General features: G+C 36.8%; 1 pseudogene; it reads right to left on the bottom strand.

The window, feature by feature from the left end:
* Window positions 1–706: 706 nt before the first annotated feature.
* LOC116456762 (cathepsin B-like) overlaps window positions 707–21131 on the bottom strand; it is a 95739-nt pseudogene continuing 75314 nt past the window's right edge.

Here is a 21131-nt window from a genome sequence, read left to right as displayed (position 1 = left end):
ATCTAAAAAACTAGTATAGTTTCTTCAACTGTTAAACTTGTTCATTAACATGATTGGCTGAGGTGCACAAAAATAAAACTCCTATTAAAAAAGAATCATGCCAGGGGCAAGACTAGAGATAGTTTCTGACATTGCAAAGCTCGATAGTTGCAGGGGCCCTAGGAGAATGTGACTTTCTCCAAAGGGCTACCATACCATCATATCTCCTCTGAACTTGTCGCAAATGTGTAAAGCTACTTGCTTAGAGGTACTGCTCACAGGGGGGAGTTTGTCATCTCGTTACAAACTCCACTTTCCATCACTGGGTCTCTGTCTTGCTCTCTGAAGATGCGTAGGTAGGGGAGGTGGAGGGGGAGTGGGGAAATGCAGCCAGAGCCGGGGCAGCAGGCACTACAAACAGCACTAGTCTTTGGGGAAAAAAACACATGGTGCTTGCAGCAGTGGCTTATGTGGTCTAACTGTCTGCACTATGGCTGTCAGTCCACTGAATGGGCTGGGAGGTATCCGGGATTTGGTGTCTGTTATTGGAAGATAGCTCTGATGGGTCATGAATAGATTAGGCCCAATCCAGTTCAGGCCACGTCTAAAACTTATATTTTATGTGAACTCAAAAAATAAAACACACTTCTACCTCCATCTCATCCCCATCCCTGACTATATTCAGGGAAAAACTCCCCCAGGAATGGCCAGCCAGGCCTGCAGCAGATTAGATCTTTTCCCAGTACCGCTCAGTGTGTGGAATTTCAGCCACCACTTCAGATTCGATTCCATAGTGATCTTGTCCTCTGAGGATTTTAAATAAGTTATTGTCACAGATAATGGCCTTCAGCTCCATCCATGTCCCTGCAAAGAACATTATCTTGTCCACTTTTATAGCTGTATGGTATTCCATGGTGTATATGTACCACATTTTGTTTATCCAGTCTATCATTGATAGACATATAAGTGGAAGTTAAATGATGAGAACACGTGGACACATAGAGGGGAAAAACACACACTGGGGCCTGTTGCAGGGAGGAGAGTGGGAGGAGGGAGGAAATCAGGAAAAATAACTAATGAGTATCAGGCTTAATATCTGAGTGATGCAATAATCGGCACAACAAACTCCCATGACCCAAGTGTACCTATGTAACAAACCTGCACATGTACCCCTGAACTTAAAATAAAAGTTAAAAACTAAGGAAGCCATTATTACCCCAGTCCCTATTCCAGGATTTGCAACCAGCCAGTAGGACATGCTGTTCTCCACTTTGCAGCCCAGGATGCAGATGGCATGGCCTCCATCATCTCTCCAGTGACACCTTGGTATTCTTTGAACTTGTACAGCAGGAAGTCCAAATACACAGAGAAGGCTTCCTCCACTGGGTCATTTTTGTAGATCTTGGCCATAATGTCCTTTGTGCTATCGGAGATACCGTAAGAACTCTTTGTCGGTCTGGCCAGGCTTGCAGGTCATGCTGCACTTGGGGGAGCCTCCCTTCCACACGTATGGAGCCATGGATGTGGTGCTCACAGGGAAGGAGGGATGGGAAAAGTCTGCAGCCTATATGAGAGTCATAGAAGCCACCAGAAACCAGGCCTTTTCTTGTCCAAAAGTTCCAACCTTCATTGGGATAACCACCATTGCAGCCGTCCCCACACAAACAGGTGAGCTTGTCCTCCGCGGACACCTCCACATGATTCCTTCCCTGAGCTCCTCCCACATTGGGGTGGATGCAGATCCAGTCAGAGATGGCTTCCAAAGCCCCCAAAGTCCAGCAAAAGCCATAGGAGACCTGGTCCCTGATCTCTCTGAGGTCAGTCTGGCCACTGTTCCTATGGATCAAAGCTTTCAGGCAGATTTATGTCCTAGCAAACTTAACTCTCTGGGGTAGCTTGGATCTGCCCAGGAAGGTACCACACGGCCTCCTCAGGTAGCTCATTCCATTTTGTGGAAGTTGTGCCTGGCCTGTTGCGTGGTGTTTGGTTTGTTGGTATAGTTGACTAGTTCTTTGGACAGGAGGTGCAAATAAGGTCTGCTTCCTGCACTAGCCAGCACCAGCAGGCAGCAGCAGGAGGCCAAGAGCTGCCTCAAGTCTGAAGATGGATCTTGGATCCACCTTTCTGAGTTCATGGATTCATCAAGATGAATGCACCTCAGCTACATTTTCCTCTGACAGGAGGTACTGCGGGATCAGTTTTTCCAGGATACCAAACGGTGCTAGGTCTTCCTTTGAACCCAACAGTGTTTGTTTTTTAGTGGGTGTGGGGGTCTCTGTTAGGTCAGGTAGAGGAATGTGAGGCTTGGGCTATAGACGTTGTCCCAGCACAAGCCTGTTAACTTCCTCAGTCAGTGCAGAAGCCCAGGTGCAGGGCGTGTTCTCCTTCTCCACATGCCCCATCTAATCGCCCATTTTTTATTTATTTCTCAGCCAGTTTATTATGGGTACATAGAAATGCTACTAATTTTTGTATGTTGGTTTTGTATCCTGTAATTTTAATAAATTTATTAATCAGATCTAATAGTTTTATGGTGGAGTCTTTAGGTTTTTCTAGATGGAAGATCATGTCATCAGCAAAGAGGGACAATTTGACTTCATCTTTTCCAATTTGGATGCCATATATATATATATATATATATATATATATGTATGTGTGTATATATATATATATATAGTATGTGTATATGTGTGTGTGTGTGTGTGTGTGTGTTTGCATATTTTTTCCTCCTGCATGGTTGCTGTGCTCTGGCTAGGCCTTCCAGTACTATGTTGAATAGGAGTGATGAAAGCGGGCATTCTTATTTCATCTCTTAGAGAAAAGGCTTTCAACTTTTCCCCATTCAGTTTGATGTCAGCTGTGGTTTTGTCATACATGGTCTTTATTGGATTGAGGTATGTATCTTTAATACCTAGTTTGTTGAGGGTTTTTATCATAAAATGATGTTGAATTTTATCAAGTGCTTTCTCTGCATCTATTGAGATTATTCTAGGTCTTTTGTTCTTCATTCTGTTGATGTGACATATCATATTTATTGATTGACGTAAGTTGAATCATCTTTGCCTCCCTGGGATAAATCCCACATTATGATGGTACAGTATTTTTTTCATGTGCTATTGTATTCTGTTTGCTAGTATTTCACTCTGTAAAGCAAACATTGCCCCAATACTAAAACCAGACAAGGATACAATAAAAATAACGAAAAAAAAAAAAAACCTACAGGCAAGAAAATATCCTGACAAACTTAGGTGCAAAAATGTTCAACAAAATACTAGCAAACAGAATACAAAAGCACATGAAAAAAATACTATACCATCATTTTGTTTTTGCTGTATTTTATAGGTTTTGTATGTTGTGTTTTGATTTTCATTTGTTTCAAGACTTTTTTTTCTTATTCTTCTTAATTTCTTCCTTGACCAAATTGCCATTCAGGAGCATGTTGTCTAATTTCCATGCATTTGTACAACTTCCCAAGTTCTTTTTATTGATTTATAGTTTTATTCCATTGTAGTTTGAGAAGGCACTTGATATGATTTTAATTTTTAAAAATATTTTAAGAACTATTTTCTGTCCTAACATGTTATCTATCTTGGAGAGTGTTCCATGTGCTGATTATGAGAATGTGTATTCTGTAGCTATTGAATAAAGTGTTCTGTAAAAGTCTTTTAGGTCCGTTTGGTTTAGTGTGTAGTTTAATTCTCACATTTCTTTATTAATTTTCTCTCTAGATGGTCTGTCTAATGCTGAAAATGGAGTGCTGAAGTCCCCAACTATTATCGTATTGGAGTCTATGTCTCTCTTTGGATCTAATAATATTTCCTTTATTTATCTGGGTGCTCCTTTGCTGCGTGCATAGATTTTCAGAATGCTCATATCTCTTGCTGAGCTGATCCTTTTATCATCACGTAATATCATCCTTTTCTCATTTTACTGTTTTTGATGTCAAGTCTGTTTTATTTGATATAACTACTCCGGCTCACTTTGAGTTTCCATTAATATGGAATTTTTAAAATATCCCTTTATTTTCAGTCAATGTATATCTTTAAAAGTGATATGAGTTTCTTATAGGCAGCATATAATCCTGTCATTGATATGGTATGGCTCTGTGTCCCCACCCAAATTTCATCTTGAATTTTAATCCCCACATGTCAAGGGAGGAGCCTGGAGGGAGGTGATTGAATGAGGGAGGCAGTTTTCTGCATACTCTTATCATGATAGTGAGTGAGTTCTCACAAGAGCTGATGGTTTTATAAGTGTTGGGCAGTTCCTCCTTCACATGCTCTCTCTCTCTCCTGCTGCCTTATGAAGAAGGTGCCTGCTTCCCCTTCCACCATGATTGTAAGTTCCCTGAGGCTTTTCCAGCCATGCAGAATTCTTTCCTTTATAAATTACCCAGTCTCTGGGAAGTTCTATACAGCAGTGTGAAAACGGAAAAATACAATCATTTTTTTATCCATTCAGCCAGTCTATTTCTGTTAATCAGAAGTTTCATTCATTTATATTCAAGATTGTTATTAATATGTGATTGGCATTGGGTGCCAGGATAGTGTATTTCTCTCATTGTATTAATTAATTTCTGGTTGTTTTGTATATGTTTTTTCTTCTCTTTCTCTCTTATTGTTTATCATTGTTGTTTAGTGGTTTTCTGTAGTGGCAGTATTTCAGTCTTTTCTCTTATTTGTTTGTCTGTTTTCTCTACCAGTTGATTTTACATTTGTGTGTGTTTTCATGATGATAGGTGTCAATCTTTTGCTTCCAGGTATAGGACTCCCTTAAGCACTTATTGTAGTGCTGGTGTAATGGTGATGAATTCTTGGCACTTTTGCTTTTCCAGGAAAGACTTTATTTCTCCTTCATTTATAAAGGATAACTTTGCTAGGTATAATGTCCTTGGCTGACAGTTTTGTTTTGTTTCTTACATCTCTTATATCATCTCATTCTCTCCCAGTCTGTAAAATCTCTGCTGAGAAATCTGCTGTTAGTCTGATGGAGGATTTCTTCTTCATAAGTGACTAGATGCTTTCTCCTGCTGTTTGTAGAAATTTCTCTTTGTCTTTCATATTTGACAGTTTGACTATAATGTGCAATGGAGAAGACTTTTGTGAATTTTATCTATTTGGCTATCATTTAGCCTCCTATATCTGAATATCTAATTATCTTGCTAGACTTGGGAAGTTTTTATCTCTTATTTCATTAAATTGGTTTTCTAACAGTTTTGTTTACTCTTCACCTTCTGGGACTCTGAATATTTGAATATTTTGCCGCTTTATGGTGTCCTACATGTAAATACTCTTCGCTCATTCTCTTTTATTCTTTTGTCTTTACTTTCACCTGAGTGGGTTGTTTCAAAAGAACTGTTTTCACATTCTCTATGATTCTTTTTTTCTGCTTAGTCTATTGTTGATGCTTTTGAATGCATTTTGTATTTTGTTTAATGAATTCTCCAGTTCTATATTTTTAAAAGATATCTATCTCTTTGGTAAATCTCTTGTTCATATCCTGATTTTTTAATAGTTTATTTGTATTGCTTTTAAGCATTCTAATATATCTCACTCTGCTTCTTTAACACCAATATTTCTGATTCTTTTTCCAGGATTTTATAAATTTCTTTTTGATTGGGATCTGTTGGTGGAGAATTATTGTGTTCCTCTAGAAATTATATACCTCCTGTTTTTTCATGTTTCCTGTATACTCACATTGATATCTCTGCATCTGGTTTATCAGTCTTTTGTTCCAATATTTTTTTCTGAATTTGCTTTTGTATGGGAGGACTTTTTCCTGAAGATGAGTCTATGGTGTTGGTTGGGTAGAGAATGTTGGCTTTGATTCTGGGTGTACTTTGTAGTGCAGTCTCTGTATGATTTCTTTGGCTGTAAACAGCATCATATGATGTCTGTGAGTTACTTGGTGGCTTAAGGTTGGTTGGTTGTTAGTAGAGGCTGTGGTGAAGTTGCTGGGAACTAGGATGCCAGGTGGGCCAGTTTTGGGACCCCAGTGGTGGCAGCCATGTGCATGCCTGTCTTTGGGTGTCAGGGTGGTGTATGCTGGCACTTGTGTTAGCAGGTCCAGATAGGCCAATTCTAGGGCAACGAAGTGGCTTGCTCAATTGCCAGGAATAACAGTGGTGGGCCAAGCACCCGAAAGGGTTCTTGGGTCCCTGGGAAGCAGGTGTGGTGTGGGCAATGGCAGTAGCAGTGTTGGGACAACCCTCTGGGACCCAAATTGTCCACGCTGGTGTTGATGATGGTTGTGACAGGCAGGGAAGGCCAGCCCTTAGACCTACTGGTGGTCCATGCAGGTGAGTACCAGATGTGGTGGTAGCAACTGTTTGGGTAAACCCAACTCCAGTCACTGGAAGGAGTATCCAGGTGCTAAGAGTGTATTAGGCTGTGGGTCTCTAGGCCCCCAGCTGTCTTGCTCATGCATTGTGAGGGAGGAGCTAGACAGCTAGATTGAGTGGATCTCTCCTCACCCCTCCCTCCCCACTTCCTAGTGGTGTATGCAGGAGCTGGCTGTAGTAGGCAGGGGCAGAGAAATATCCAGGCCCTTTGGCAGAATGAGCAGTAGCAACACTGAAGCTCTGCCACTGGGGAATGCAGGGTTGCTTTAAGCTATAGGCAGTGGTTTGGTGTGGGGAGAGGGCACATTCTTTGCTTATACTTGAGCTCTCAGTAGCCCACAGTGGTGGCAGCAGCTGTAGGTGTAGAATTTGTCCTAGGGCATATGAAAATCTTTGGCTGCTTCTCTGTTAGGAGAGGCAGGGTCGCTGCCAGTGGTTCCCACCTCACCCCTTGCTGTTGCAGCTGTGGACAGGGAATGTCAGTGAGGCTCCAGAAATGTGGAAGTACTGGGACTGTTGGGCCCCAAGGTAGGATGCAGTCTTGACTCACTACAACCTCTGCCTCCCGGGTTCAAGCAATTCTCCTGCCTCAGCCTCCCGAGTAGCTGGGATTACAGGCACACGCCATTATGCGCAGCTAACTTTTTGTATTTTTTTTAGTAGAGACGGGGTTTCACCATGCTAGCCAGGTCTCGAACTTCTGACCTCGTGATCTGCCTGCCTCGGCCTCCCAAAGTCCTGGGATTACAGGCGTGAGCCACCATGCCCAGCTCATGCTGTAGCTTCTTAAGGCTCAGGGGTTTGTCAGGGGTTTGTTGGACCTGTTGTGAGCACTCTCTGGGGCAGTGTCATTTATGGTCTCCAGGCAACTCCCTATGTTAATCTCAGGTCTCTTGAGGGTCCAGGGCCTCTCTCATTGCTGGAATTGCAGGAGTCCACAGTGAGAATTTGGACCACTGGGGCCTCTCCCTTACCATTTTTCTGCATTCTCTAAAGCAGAGAACCTCTGAACCTGGAACACCTAAACTCTCCAGGATCTCAGCCAATCCCGGCCTTGCAGGATGCCTTGCTTCCCTCTCCTTCTCTGCTTTTGGTATTTCCTGTCACTTCTATGTTAAATTCTAATGTTCTGTGATAAATGATCTATTCAAAGTAAAATTATCTACTCATTATTTTGGTTCTTTATAGAAGAAGCGAGTATTAGATACAGCTAGTCAGTCACCTTGAGGCTCTCCCACCTATAAAACATAGTTAATAAAGGTAAATCAAACAAAAAGAGGAAAAATCTAAACAACACAAAAGCAGACACTAAAGTAAAGGGGAAAATACTAAATCGTCATCGTCATCATGAAATGAAGCAAAACAATCACAAAACTACTTAGAACAGAAATAAGATGGTCAAAATTTATCAGTTATCAAAATAAATGATAATATACATATATGTTAAAGGTAAAAAGGATCATCAGAGTTAATGAATAAACCATATATATACTATTTCAAGACAGATATAAAAACCTAGAAGCACAGAAAGGTTGAACATGTTTTTTAAAAAAGGAAAAAAAAAAACATGCCACCTTTCTCAGTCTTTGCAGACGTGTCCCATGCTAGGGAACTTCTTTACTAAGTAATAGGACATGTTCTGAAACTTTGGAGCAGCTCATGAAAAAAACTTAAGGTCTTCTCAGTTCTTTTCTGAACAATTTGTCTTGTCTGGACATACATGCGGCTTTTCTAATACCTTGTACATATGGTTGCTTTTAATTATCTTGGAACTCCCAAAGAGCCTCATCTGTGCCACTCCTTGTGGCTTTAGATGGTCTAATGTGTATCTCCACCAATGATACCTTTTCCTGCGTATCTGTGGATCTGGTTTTCCCTGTAGCTTTTATGAACAAATCCCATTGCATTCAACCACTTTCTGCTACCTGACCTCTGAGAGAGGCAAAACATAGACCAGTCCTTTAAGCATCCCCAAGACAGACGAGAACTTTGCCAATAATGTCCCCCGTGCTGCCTCCAGTTCAAAGATGGGAACTGGGAACTGGGCTTCTGTGTCTTCCAGACAAAGACCACGCTGTATAGAGAAAGGGGTAGGGCAAAAGTGAGCGAAAATACCATAAATTTCCCTTCTATTTTGAATGTGGCTTTCTCTTCATTGGCCATTCCCTTGGTTACTGTGTATTTCTGACTGTTTTCCAGAGCTCCCACTGGGTGGCTTTACTATGGATCTTTCTTTTTTTTTATACTTTAAGTTCTAGAGTACATGTGCACAACATACAGGTTTGTTACATATGTATATATGTGCCATGTTGGTGTGCTGCACCCATTAACTGTTCATTTACATTAGGTATATCTCCTAATGCTATCCCTCCCCCCACCCCATGACAGGCCCCCGTGTGTGATGTTCCCCACTCTGTGTCCAAGTGTTCTCATTGTTCAGTTCTCACCTATGAGTGAGAACATGCGGTGTTTGGTTTTCTGTCCTTGCGATAGTTTGCTCAGAATGATGGTTTCCAGATTCATCAGTGTCCCTACAAAGGACATGAACCCATCCTTTTTTATGGCTGCATAGTATTCCATGGTGTATATGTGCCACATTTTCTTAATCCAGTCTATCATGCTATGGATCTTGAACTGTCTTCCAGAGTTCCCATAAGGGAGCTCCAACAAGCCAGCTGGCTCATATATTAGCCAGCTTTTGCTTGCTGTTTGATTTCTCTGTTGAGGGGAAAGGGCTTGGAGCTTTCTAGTTTGCCATTTTTAATCTGATCCTTCTAACATATAAGTTTTATAAGTTAAGGGAATTGGATTGTTTTATCACCACTGTACACTCAGTCCCTAGAGTAATGTCTGTAAATAGTGGACATGATATAACTATTAATTGAGCACATTCTCAACTTTCTGCCTTATATCTAATCATAACATCAACTTATTTTATTTACTTTTAATAAACAATTTAAAAAATAACTATCTAATCTATTCTGTCATTAGTTAGTCCTATGAATCAGAAGTTATATATATTTTGATATTGATGGTGTTAAGAGAAATATTTATAAGAAGAGAGTACCACAGCAATAAGCATGGATTGTGCCTTAAAGAATTATGTATAGCATAAAAATTGGTTATATTTTGTTCTGTAAGAGGTGGAAAGCTATCAAATGTTTTTAACCAAAATAATGACATGCTCACACTGCTGGTAGTTTCTGATTGGCATTACCAGGAAAGTATTAAAAATATCAATTTACTCAGAATTTCTGCAGGTATAATATATATGTTACCCATATATCCAGGGAATCTAATAATAAATTTACTTTAGAAAAAAATGTTTCTGCAAGAAGAATTTTAGTTGTACAAAACAAGAGGATTTGAGCTTAATTACAATATACTTCCAAAGATTCAGAAAAAAGAAATAAACTTGATACTCATCTGCTAACTCCAGCTTTCTTGTTATTAATATTTGCGTGGAATATTTTGCCTAATCTTTCAACTTACTGTGTCTTGTATTTAAATTATTTGCATTCCTTCAAATATTTCTGGGCTTTGTTCTGGAATGTAGTTGAGTTACTTAAAAGCAATTTTAACCTTTCAGGGCATATTTTTAAAATAATTTCAAATTTCATTATAGTTTCAGTGGGTACACGTGCAGTTTTGTTACATGGGTATATTGTGTGATGCTGAGGTTTGGGGCATGGATCTAGTCACATAGGTAGTGAGCACAGTGTCCAATAGACAGTTTTTCAGCCCATGCCCTCCTTTTTTCCTCCCCGCTCTAGTAGTCCATAGTATCTACTGTTCCCATATTTATGTTCATGTGTACTCAATGTTTAGTTCTCACTTATAAGTGAGAACATGGAGTATTTGGTTTTCTGTTGCTGCATTAATCCATTTAAAATTATGGCCTCCAGCTGCATCCATGTTGCTATGAAGGACATGAATTTGCAAAGGATATGATCAGACACTTCTCAAAAGAAGACATACAAGCAGCCAACAAATACATGAAAACAATGCTCATTATCAGTAATCATCAGAGAAATGCAAATCAAAACCACAGTAAGATACCATCTTGTACCAGTCAAGACACATTTTTAACCTTTTTTAGGGGAGTTCAGGATAGCTCTCATCTAGAGCTCACATGGCCCCATTAGAGAATCATTAATATTTTGTAGACTCGAGTTGAAACCTTGTGTATTAAGAGCTCTTTTCATTCTGGCTGGTGGGAATGTGAATGATCTTTGATCCTGTATAATTTACAGGGATTATTCTACTTGATATATAAATTCCAGGGATTGTTCTATGTCAAATCTACTCAGCTGTAGATTTGAGGGAAACACTGCATGTCTCCACAGTTCTCTCTTTGCCTCCCACTGTTTGGTCTCTGGCCTGTGAATTCTAGCCCTCTTGATTTCCCTGAGCTCTGAAGTTTCTCAACTAAGAAATACAGCCAGCCTCTATTTAAGTTTCCTTGTATTTTTTTCCTAGAAATTGCCTTTGGTCGGTAAGATGGAGTGATCATATGGTTCCACTTGTGCGTAATTTTTCTCTCAGTTCTCAATGCCATGCCTTGTGTGTGATCCAAAATATGAGAATATTTACTTCATGTATTTTATGTATTTTTTTTAATTCTTTAAGGTGGAAGAGTAAACTCAGTCTCTGACACTTTATCATGGTAAGAGGTGATAAGTTCAGGAAAACTTATAATTGGTAAATGGTATATGGGAAAGATAGAGACTGATTTGAAAATGTTTAAGAAGAAAAATCTATAAAAATCAATTGTTTAATCTGATATAGGTTGTGAGAGCGGGAAAACAACCTAGAACAACCAACTTGTTACACTTTTCATGGTCAATATTTCTTGTCCCTTTCTTTAACTCTATTTCCTATTGCCCAGTAGTCTATTTATTCTCTAGCTTTTATTTGACATGGATGTATAAATGCACTCCACTAATTATTTATTTTACATGTAAGTCTGCCCTCCAACATACACCTCTAGGCCACAATTATATCTAATCAACTTTTGAATATATTTTGATATATTAATATTATAGGCTATTTTCACTGTATATTGTAATAGGAAAAATATCCACTGAGACAGTATATTGACCATATTAATGAACCAGGACATTTTATGTGATAGAAAAATCTCCTACTGTTCTCTATCATTTTCAATATATATATTTGAGAATAAATTTATACTGTTGAGGTGAATTCTGAATATACAAAACAGTCACTTATTGATTTGGGTATGAAACTGTTATTTGGAATCAAATGTTGAGACTTACTGATATTGAAATAAGGAGGACCTTATCTTGTTCTACAAATATAAGTTAAAATTTAAAAGATGCCTTCTATCTATTTAAATAATTGCATTTTTGGATGCCACTATAGGGATACAAAGGAAGCAGAAATAGAAATACATAGAGGAAAAATAATTTTTAATAGATTTATAAAACATTTTTCTCAGTATAAAAATCTTCCTGAAACTGGAATAACACTTTCCCAAATTCTATTCTCCAGGGATGAAATAAATTCCAAGTGGGACTAAGATATGAAAATACAATTGTGAATGATTATTTATTATGAATCAACAAATGTTGATTTGTATTTGTAACAAGAGTTGTTTGTTTTCAAATTTAATTAATCTTAGAAAATTAGTGTCTGATTTTATACTGTACTCTAAATTCATATTTAAATCTTATTCTTCATAAAGAATGATTAGGTAGGGAACAAATATGAGCTTTGCCTCCCAACTTGAAATTCTTGATCTTTTCACGCATGTATTAAAAAAAATGTTAAGTTTTTGTATCAGGTTAACAAATAGATGGAATGGCATCTTATTCAGTGATAATATGTGAGTGTTTTATTGCTAAGGAAATGGAATGCTACCCTGGTTGCCTTCCAAAACCCCAAATTTGGGAGCATTTACTGTGTCCAGTACTGACAAGGTAGAAAATAAGAACACTTGGACTTAGAAACAAGGAAAAAGTAAAAATAAAAATAAAAATAAACTCTCATACTGGTATAGTACTCTAATGAGCTGCAGAACTCCATGTTGACTTCAGATGCCACCAGAATTAGAAACTAGATATTGCTTACCTCTGTTTAAAGAAAAAAAATAGCTGAAGACTGACTGCAACTAAATATGCTTGACTTTCAACCTTTTCTGTAATAAATAGAAAAAGTATCAATTATGCATAACTAGGTAATACAATAATGATTTTGAGATAGGGCTTGCTCAGGTTAGCATTTTCTGAATTGATTATATTATTTACATTTTTGGATAAATTTTCATTGCCATATAAATTATCAAAGTAAACAGCATACAAAAGGTTTCTAAACTTGAAGATAATAAACTGTTAGAACTCGAAGAACTAGCACACTGCTCATTCGCAATTTTTATGTGAAAAACATGTATGTGAAAACATAAATTGAATATAGATTACTTACATGTGAATAGAGAGAATTGTTACAGATTGCATGTATGTGTTCTTCCACATTTAATATGTTGAAATCCTAACCCTCAGTGGAATGGAATTAGGATGGAGATCTTTTGGAAGGTAACTAGGTCATAAGGGTGGAGACTTTACAATGAGATTAGTGCCCTTATAAAAAGCTATTACAGCAAGTAAAGGAGTACTTGTCTCTGATTTCTTCTCTCCATCCTGTGAAGATACAATGAGTATCTGCGGAGAAAGAACAGAGCCCTCACCTGACACTAAATCTGCCAACACTTTGATCTTGAACTTCCCAGCTCCCAATGCTGTGAGAAATAAATCTTTGTGAAGTCACACATGGCAGCCCAAACAGCTGAGTACAATAATTATAGATTTTGAGATAAACGTGTATGTCTATATATGTCTGTCTGTATGTATACAAATGTGTTTATGTATTGATATCACACATTTATTCACACTATGACTTGGATACCCAGCAACAATATAGCTTTTTTATTTTGTCTGTAACTATTTTAGACGCCCTTACCTTCCATATATAGAATGAATAATCTCACAATCTCATCAACTAACATTAGGCTGGCAATAATAACATAAATAGTCACTTTAAGTAATGTTCAGCCACTCTAAGTAAAAATGCTTGATCTTTAATAGTTCTCCTCATGTCCTGCACCTATCTAAGATAGTTCTTTTGCATCTAGTGTTTGGGTGAGGCTCTGTAACTTGGTGGTATTTGAGAAGACTGCTTCGATCCTCTGTGGCGTTTTCTTGTTCCGCTAATCTTTAAGGTAACATTCCTTATTCAGCAGCTCACTATATGTTTTTCTAGCATTTGGTGATGTAGTTAGGAGGTGATATGATCATGTGTTGTTTAGATTTGTCAGAGCCCATGGTTTCTAGTTCACCCACTCTCATTTACGAGGTATTCGGCTTCAAGGACTCTATTATATCTGCTGGTGATTCACATTGGTGCAGAAGGTAGCTCAGGAAAACTGAGTATCTCTGTGACCACGCTGAACTTTCCAGCTTATTTGGAATGACCTCGTACTGGTCCATCCAGAGAAACGTTCATCCCAGTTATAACACATTCCACAGCTGCATATTTTTATAAAGATAAATTCTACTGAGCGAGCGCGGTGGCTCACGCCTGTAACACCAACACTTTGGAAGGCCGAGGCAGGCGGATCACGAAGTCAGGAGATTATGACCATTCTGGCTAACACGGTGAAATCCCGTCTCTACTAAAAATACAAAAAAAATTAGCCAGGCGTGGTGGCGGGCGCCTGTAGTCCCAGCTACTCCGGAGGCTGAAGCAGGAGCATAGCGTGAACCCGAGAGGCAGAGCTTGCAGTGAGCCGAGATCGCTCCACTGCACTCCAGCCTGGGCGACAGAGTGACACTCTGTCTCAAAAAAGTAATAATAATAATAAATAAAAATATTATGTTTTTGCATAAATTTTTACTGCCATCAATTATCACTTTACTCTGATTTAATAATTTGATATCTTTAATGATTAAATTTAGAATTTGACAGTTGTACTATTTTAAAGTTTCATAATACTCCCCTCTTTCTAATTATTAAATATACAATGGAATATACATTAAACTTTCCAGATAATGTAATGTGTGAAACTTTTAGCACTGTTCCTATAATGTAATGCCTCATAACATAAAGCAACAGTAGTCATAGTCTACACTATGGAGAAAATTCTATTATTACAGTTGTACTCATTTTCTAGTGTTTCATAACAAATTACTGCAACTTAGAACCATAACATAATACCCATCTATTATCTCACAGTACTGTAGGTCCAGGCATGGCATGGTTCATTTCTTTCATCAGAGTTTCAAAAGGCTAGAATCAATGTGGCAGAGGGCCTATGTTCTCATCTGCAGCTCAGGGTCTACTTCCAAGTTCACATAGTTTGGTAGGTTCCAGTTCTTTGCAATTGTAAGATTGAAGTTTCTGCAGTTGTAAGACAGTTTTCAACTGTCGATCAGAGGATGTTCTGATCTTCTTGAAGTTGCCTATGTCCTTTATCATATGACCTTCTTCATCATCAAAGCCAGTCTAGGAAAATACCCTTCATGTTGGTCATCTTTCATGCTTCAAATCTCTTTGCTAAGCAGAGCTCAGTCAATTTTAAGGACACACCTGATTAGGTCAGGTCCACTCAAGAGAATCTTCTTTCCTTAAGTCAACTGTGTTAAAATAACCTAATCAAAGGGCTGACTATGCCATTATATATAGTTCATAACCACACTCAAGATACAATGGTAACTGAGGGTCATTATAGAATTTTACTCTGATAGTCAATCATCATGACCTTTAATATGTTTAAACAAAAGTTAAAAGAATTTCGGAAATATATTTTCCTCTCTTAAGAATGGCTGTTTTTCCAATCTATAATCTTGTTGCCTGATCTTATTTTTAATATCAGAAGCTGAATATTAGTAACTTTATTTTTTTTTCTGATATGGTGTTTGTACTTGCTTTTGTCTTTAACTTCTTCTCTCCCAAAATATCTACATGAGTTACTCCCTCACTTGATTCTGGTATCTCATCAATTTCCATCTTATCAGAAATATTCTTTTTCATCTCCTAATATTAACAGCATCATGAACTCAATTCTATATTTCTAACTTTCAAAAAATGTATACTGTTTACATGTTATATAATTTATTTCATATGTATTTGTTTATGTCCTGTATTTCCTATTGAGAGAAAATGACTTGTTTGTTTAATTGCTTAGTATCTCAAGTGCGGAAAAGTTTCTGGCACATAATAAGGTACAATAAACATCTATTCTTCCTGTTGCTTTATGATGTCATGTATTAGAATTAAAACACTTTCTATTTTTTTCTTCACATGGTTGAAGATTGTGCTTACTTTTTCAAAAAGCAATGTTGAGATTTTTACAACACTAAAACCAATGTTTAAGAAACAGAAAAATGTATGTCTTTCTTTAGCAACCAACAAGAAATTTTAGACAATTGATAAAATGAGAAATAAGACTATTTACCAAAAAGATGATAGTTATCTTCTTAAAACAGCTTTGCTAATTAGTTTGTAGAATATAACGCAATCATTTCATTGATTTCTCCACCTTCATAATTATATTAACTATTTTGCATTTATGAAATGGAACGAATTATGTGTGTGTTTTTTAATGAAACAATTACTTAAATAATTAAACAATTCATTATTTAATAATGTTAATTCTTTGAACTCTATTGACAATACACAAAAGAAATTAAAGGCAGGTATGGCATTTTCATTTAGAAAATATAGTGCAACTTTGAATAAAACTCCTTTCTTAGGAAAATTGAGAACACCATAATTATGTTGCAAAATAATTAAATGAAGCAAAGAGATTTAGGTACTAGGTAATTCCTTTAGAAACCAGGTTTGTTTATAAAAACAATCTATTACACATTTATAACCCAATCCCCTCCCCAAAGTGCTCTTTGTATATTGGCAGATAATGGTTTTCTTCCTGAACATTTTACCATGCCTTTTATAATCATTTAAATATTAATGTAATAAAGCATTTTAAAAATATAAAGAAGATTTAAACAATGAGTAATGGATTACCAATCCTCTTTAGAAATTTAGCACACATTTAGTCTTGGTAACTTATCATGGTTTTCCTAAAAGTGAAATGGGTGGGAAGTCCATTATCAGTACCAAAATATGTATTAGTGTATTAATTAGGATTAAGAGAGGTAGAAAGAGAGGAGAAGAGTAAAAGAGAGAGGTGAAGAGAGAAAGAGGTTTTTAGGAATTGGCTTAGATGATTATGGTGACTTGGTAAGTTCAAAATCTGCAGATCAAGTAAGGAAGCTGGAGACTCAGAGAAAAGTTCCAGTTTGCAGCCAAAGGAAGTCTACTGGGAGAAATCCTTCTTGTTCAGGGAAGGTCATTCTTTGTACTATTAGGAACTTCAACTGATTAGCTGAGGCTCACTCACAGAAGAGAGAACCAAAACAGCTTTACTAAAAGTCCATCAATATAAATATCAACCTCATCCCCAAAACATCTTCACAGAATTATCCAGAATAATGTTGGGCCAAATATCTGTATTGTGGCCCAACCAAGTTGACATGTAAAATTAACTGTCACAGGGATCATCAAATATTAATAAAGGAATTGTTGTCAAAGTAGTTAAGCACGTACAGGCAGTTAGTGGAGAAGCTGTGTTTAGAACCCAAGCCAGCTGGTCTTTCTTCCCCCAGGAGAGCTGAATTTCACTACACCTTCCTCTTCCTAAACATGGCATAGATATTACATTTAAAAAATAATGGGGAAATCTATGATTTCTTATTTAGTGAGTTCTAAACTATGTATCTAAAATGACATAAAATGTGAATATACATAAACAAAGGAAAAGTGGCACAAGAACACCTATAATATTCAACAGGTGGCAGAAGAGCTCATGGAAGTTAGATTTTACATGTAGCTGAACTCGCTGAGTATGGAATTTCCAAGGTAAATGCATCTTCTAGCTTAATTTAGTATGAGGGGTTGATGTGGAGGTCAAGTAGAACTCTTGGATATTATCGTGCCAATTTCTTCATCCCATTATTTTAATTACTAAAATCAGGAACTGTAATTCTCAGATAATCCCACAGAATGAATACATGATTGATTCACACCGAATGTTGTAACATGTTCAGTTAGATATGTATACAAGACAGAAGAATGTAAAAATAACAGCACTGGAGGCCAGGCGTGGTGGCTCACACCTGTAATCCCAGCACTTTGGGAGCCTGAGGTGGGTAGATTGACTGAGGTCAGGAGTTCGAGACCAGCCTGGCTAACATGGTGAAACCCTGTCTCTCCTAAAAATACAAAAATTAGCCAGATGTGGTGGCACATGCCTGTAGTCTGAGCTACTCACGACGCTGAGGCAGGAGAATCGCTGGAACCCGGGAGGTGGAGGTTGCAGTGAGATGAGATCACACCACTGCACTCTAGCCTGGGCAACAGACCAAGACTCCATCTTTGAAAAAATAAAAAATAAAAAATAATAATAATAATAATAGCACTGGAGCCATTAGTATGTTGATGTTACTTAAAATGCTGAGTGCACAATATTATCTAAAATAGACTATACAATGACAAGAAAATTAAGAAGAGAAATAATATATATGTAAAACCAATATTTAAGGAACTGGTGGAAACCACTGATCAGGAAAGGAATCTGTAGAAAAAGGATGTATTCTTCATTGTAGAATATTTTAAAAGGTAATTAGAAAGACAAAAATAAGAAGTGGGAGAAAGCTTGGGGTAATTTTGGTCAGAAAGAAAATTAGTTTTAAAAAGAAGTAAAAGTTAGGTGAGTATTAAATCTTCTCTATTTTTGCTATAATTAATTAAATGTATTAAGACAGTTAATTCAGGAGAGGAACAAAAATTGTATGAGAAAGATATAGCAAAGTTTTTATATTTGTTTCATAACAAGAATGAAGTAAATCAGTAATATATTTTTAGTAGAATTAAGAATGAGCTGACAACCAAAACTCCCAGCTGCCTCATTCGGAAGATCTCCACTTTACTTTATAGATGTTGTAATGAGAACATGCTACATGCAAATGAATAAAACATTAATTCCTGAGAAAGCAGCACCTTATGGAATCTTCTGGTGCTCAGTCTGCAGTAATCATTAAATGAGATCATGAGGATTTGGACTGAGGTGGTAATGGAAAGAGCCTGCAAGCTTGCAAATCCTCAGGTTCTACTGATTCATTATATATTATCTCTGGCTTGTTCATAGTCAGTGTTAAGAAAGTAAATATTTATAAATCTGAATTTCCTCAACTACACCTTCCAATTCCATTGTTCCATGGAAGAAAACCTACAAACTGGGGATGAAAAAGTTACCTACTGAAAGCTTTTACGCATTAGCTTTGGTTGCAATCATTTAGCATTTTACAGCCTGGATATGATTCCTTAGATTATGCTGCCAACAAGCAGCTCACATCTCTAAGTAAAAAGGGAGCCAAAACAGGAAGGAAAAAGAGAAAATATCCACAAAAAGCAACTAAAGAAATCACCTGAGGAGAAATAGGACAGTAGAATCATGGGGAAATATTTGAGAGAGGTTTAAAAAGAGAGTGAACAACAGAGCCAACTGCAACAGAGAAAAACATCAAAATTTGCTTTGGATGTAGGGATATGGCCATTACCATTGAATACTTTCAGTTCCAAGAAGAGAATTGAGGGACAGGGACTATCAGGCCATCGAAACCACATTGTGACCCAAAACTAGGAGTAAGAAGTACATGTGCATAAACAAACCAACAAAAAAGCACAGTAAATTAGAACCACTCTCAGCCAGGCACAGTGCTTCACACCTATAATCCCAGCACTTACTGAGACGTAAGCAGGTGGATCACTTGAGGTTAGGAGCTTGGGGCCAGCCTTGCTTGTCAACATGGTGAAACCCTGTCTCTACTAAAAATGCAAATTAGCCAGGCGTGATGATGCGCCCCTGTAATCCTGGCTACTGGGGAGGCTGAGGTGGGAGGATCACTTGAACTCGGGAGGCAGAGGCCTCAGTGAGTCAAGATCGTGCCACCACACTTCAGCCTAGGTGACAGAGTGAGATCACGTCTAAGAAACACAAGTGAGGACAAAAACAAAAGGGCAATAGAAATTCACAAGAGGTACTGGTTTGGAATTAGGTCCTTGTTTAACACTGTTATTTGGTATCTTGACATTTGTTTTGAAAGCACGTACCCAGAGAGTCTATAGGCTCACACCTAATCAATGCTACAATTCAAAGTGATTCAAATGCATAATTAAAAAGGATAATTCCGTATAGAATAGTTTCTATTTTCCAACATCATACATTTATTTGTTAATTTTTGCTACTTATGGAAGTAACATGAGTTAACTTAGAAAAATAGGAAACATAGAAAACCATAAAGGAAAAACCACTGTCAGAAGTCCAAATGAGAATAACATTTATTACCATTATATTTCCCTTAGTTTTTATTATAATTACTTTGGCTATAGGTGTAAAATTATATGAATGTTGGCATATAATTTGCTAAAACTTTAGACTATAGTCTACATACAGTGATGCATAATGCTATTTTACTTGCAATCATACTGTGGGCTCTTTTACCGCAATAGTAAATTTTTAATGGCTACACAATTATAGTCTATTGCATTGCTCTCCTAAAATAGTACTTTAAAATTGTCTTGGTTTTGGTCATTTGGGTTTTTAAGATTTTATTTTTACCTAACTTTGTAATAAACATCAATGTTTACACATACATCACAGTTCCAATTTCTGGTTATCATTTTATATTAAAATCCTAGAACTAAATTATGAAGTCAAGATTAGTAAAAATTTAAGCTTTTGATAGATTTCTATTTCTCAAACCAGTTGTAGTTATTTTTACCTTTGCTATTATATAAGTAAGTTCATTTTTTTCTATATCCAGAAACAATACATATTATTGTGATTTAACTGTAAATCTTGGGGATACCAGGTTCAAAATAGTAATTTTTTTTTCTATTTACAGATCTTAATTACGATTTGAATGTTTATATTTATTTATTTGTGATTTCATATAATAATTTTTTTACGTAACTTTTGGTTCTGTGAAAGCAAAAACCTTCCTCATTTTTTCACCATTGGATCACCACTCAATTAAATTTTTATATTTGACTATATTAATATATTAACACATTGTCTTTAAACTATGCATTAACTGATCCCTTCTCTGTCAGCAGTCAATTTTATTGTGGCTTCTTATGTATAAATGTTTACATTTTTGTAGTTTGTCTCTTTCTTTGCTATATTCGTGTTTTTCTTAAAAGCCTTTCAGATAAGTATTGGTTTCTGTTTTATTACTTTTCTTTAGATTTTAAATTAAACTTCATCAAAATCATATTTTGTTATATGGTCTGAAGAAAGGTTTTTGCTTTATTTTTTCTCAACTATTTTACCATAAATTTATTCTCTTTAGTGATTTTTCTGTAAAAACATTATTTTTGCAAGAAAATGTTCATTACTATTATTACAGTGAGTTAAATGAGTACTCTTCAGTGGTTTCTATATTTCTTAATTTTATTACTAAGAGCCATTAAATTATTCCTTTATGAGCTCAGCCATGAGAATAACGCTTGTTGTAGTGATGGGAACATAGAGCGTGTCTGAGTCATTGTTAGTGAGAGCTTTGCTCTGCTTGAAGTAACTTTTCATCTAGATATGAAGCAAAGATGCAATTGAAAATTATCTTTTGGTTGTGAAAATGCATAAATGTTTTAAAAGTTATACTATTGAGTGTTTCAGAAATACACTCAAAAATTGCATCTTCTTTTCTTTTGTAATAGATTAAGGGAATAA

This window comes from Hylobates moloch, unplaced genomic scaffold (assembly GCF_009828535.3).
Source record: "Hylobates moloch isolate HMO894 unplaced genomic scaffold, HMol_V3 SCAFFOLD_17, whole genome shotgun sequence".
Lineage (NCBI taxonomy): Eukaryota > Metazoa > Chordata > Mammalia > Primates > Hylobatidae > Hylobates > Hylobates moloch.
This window is presented reverse-complemented; position numbering and strand designations above follow the sequence as displayed.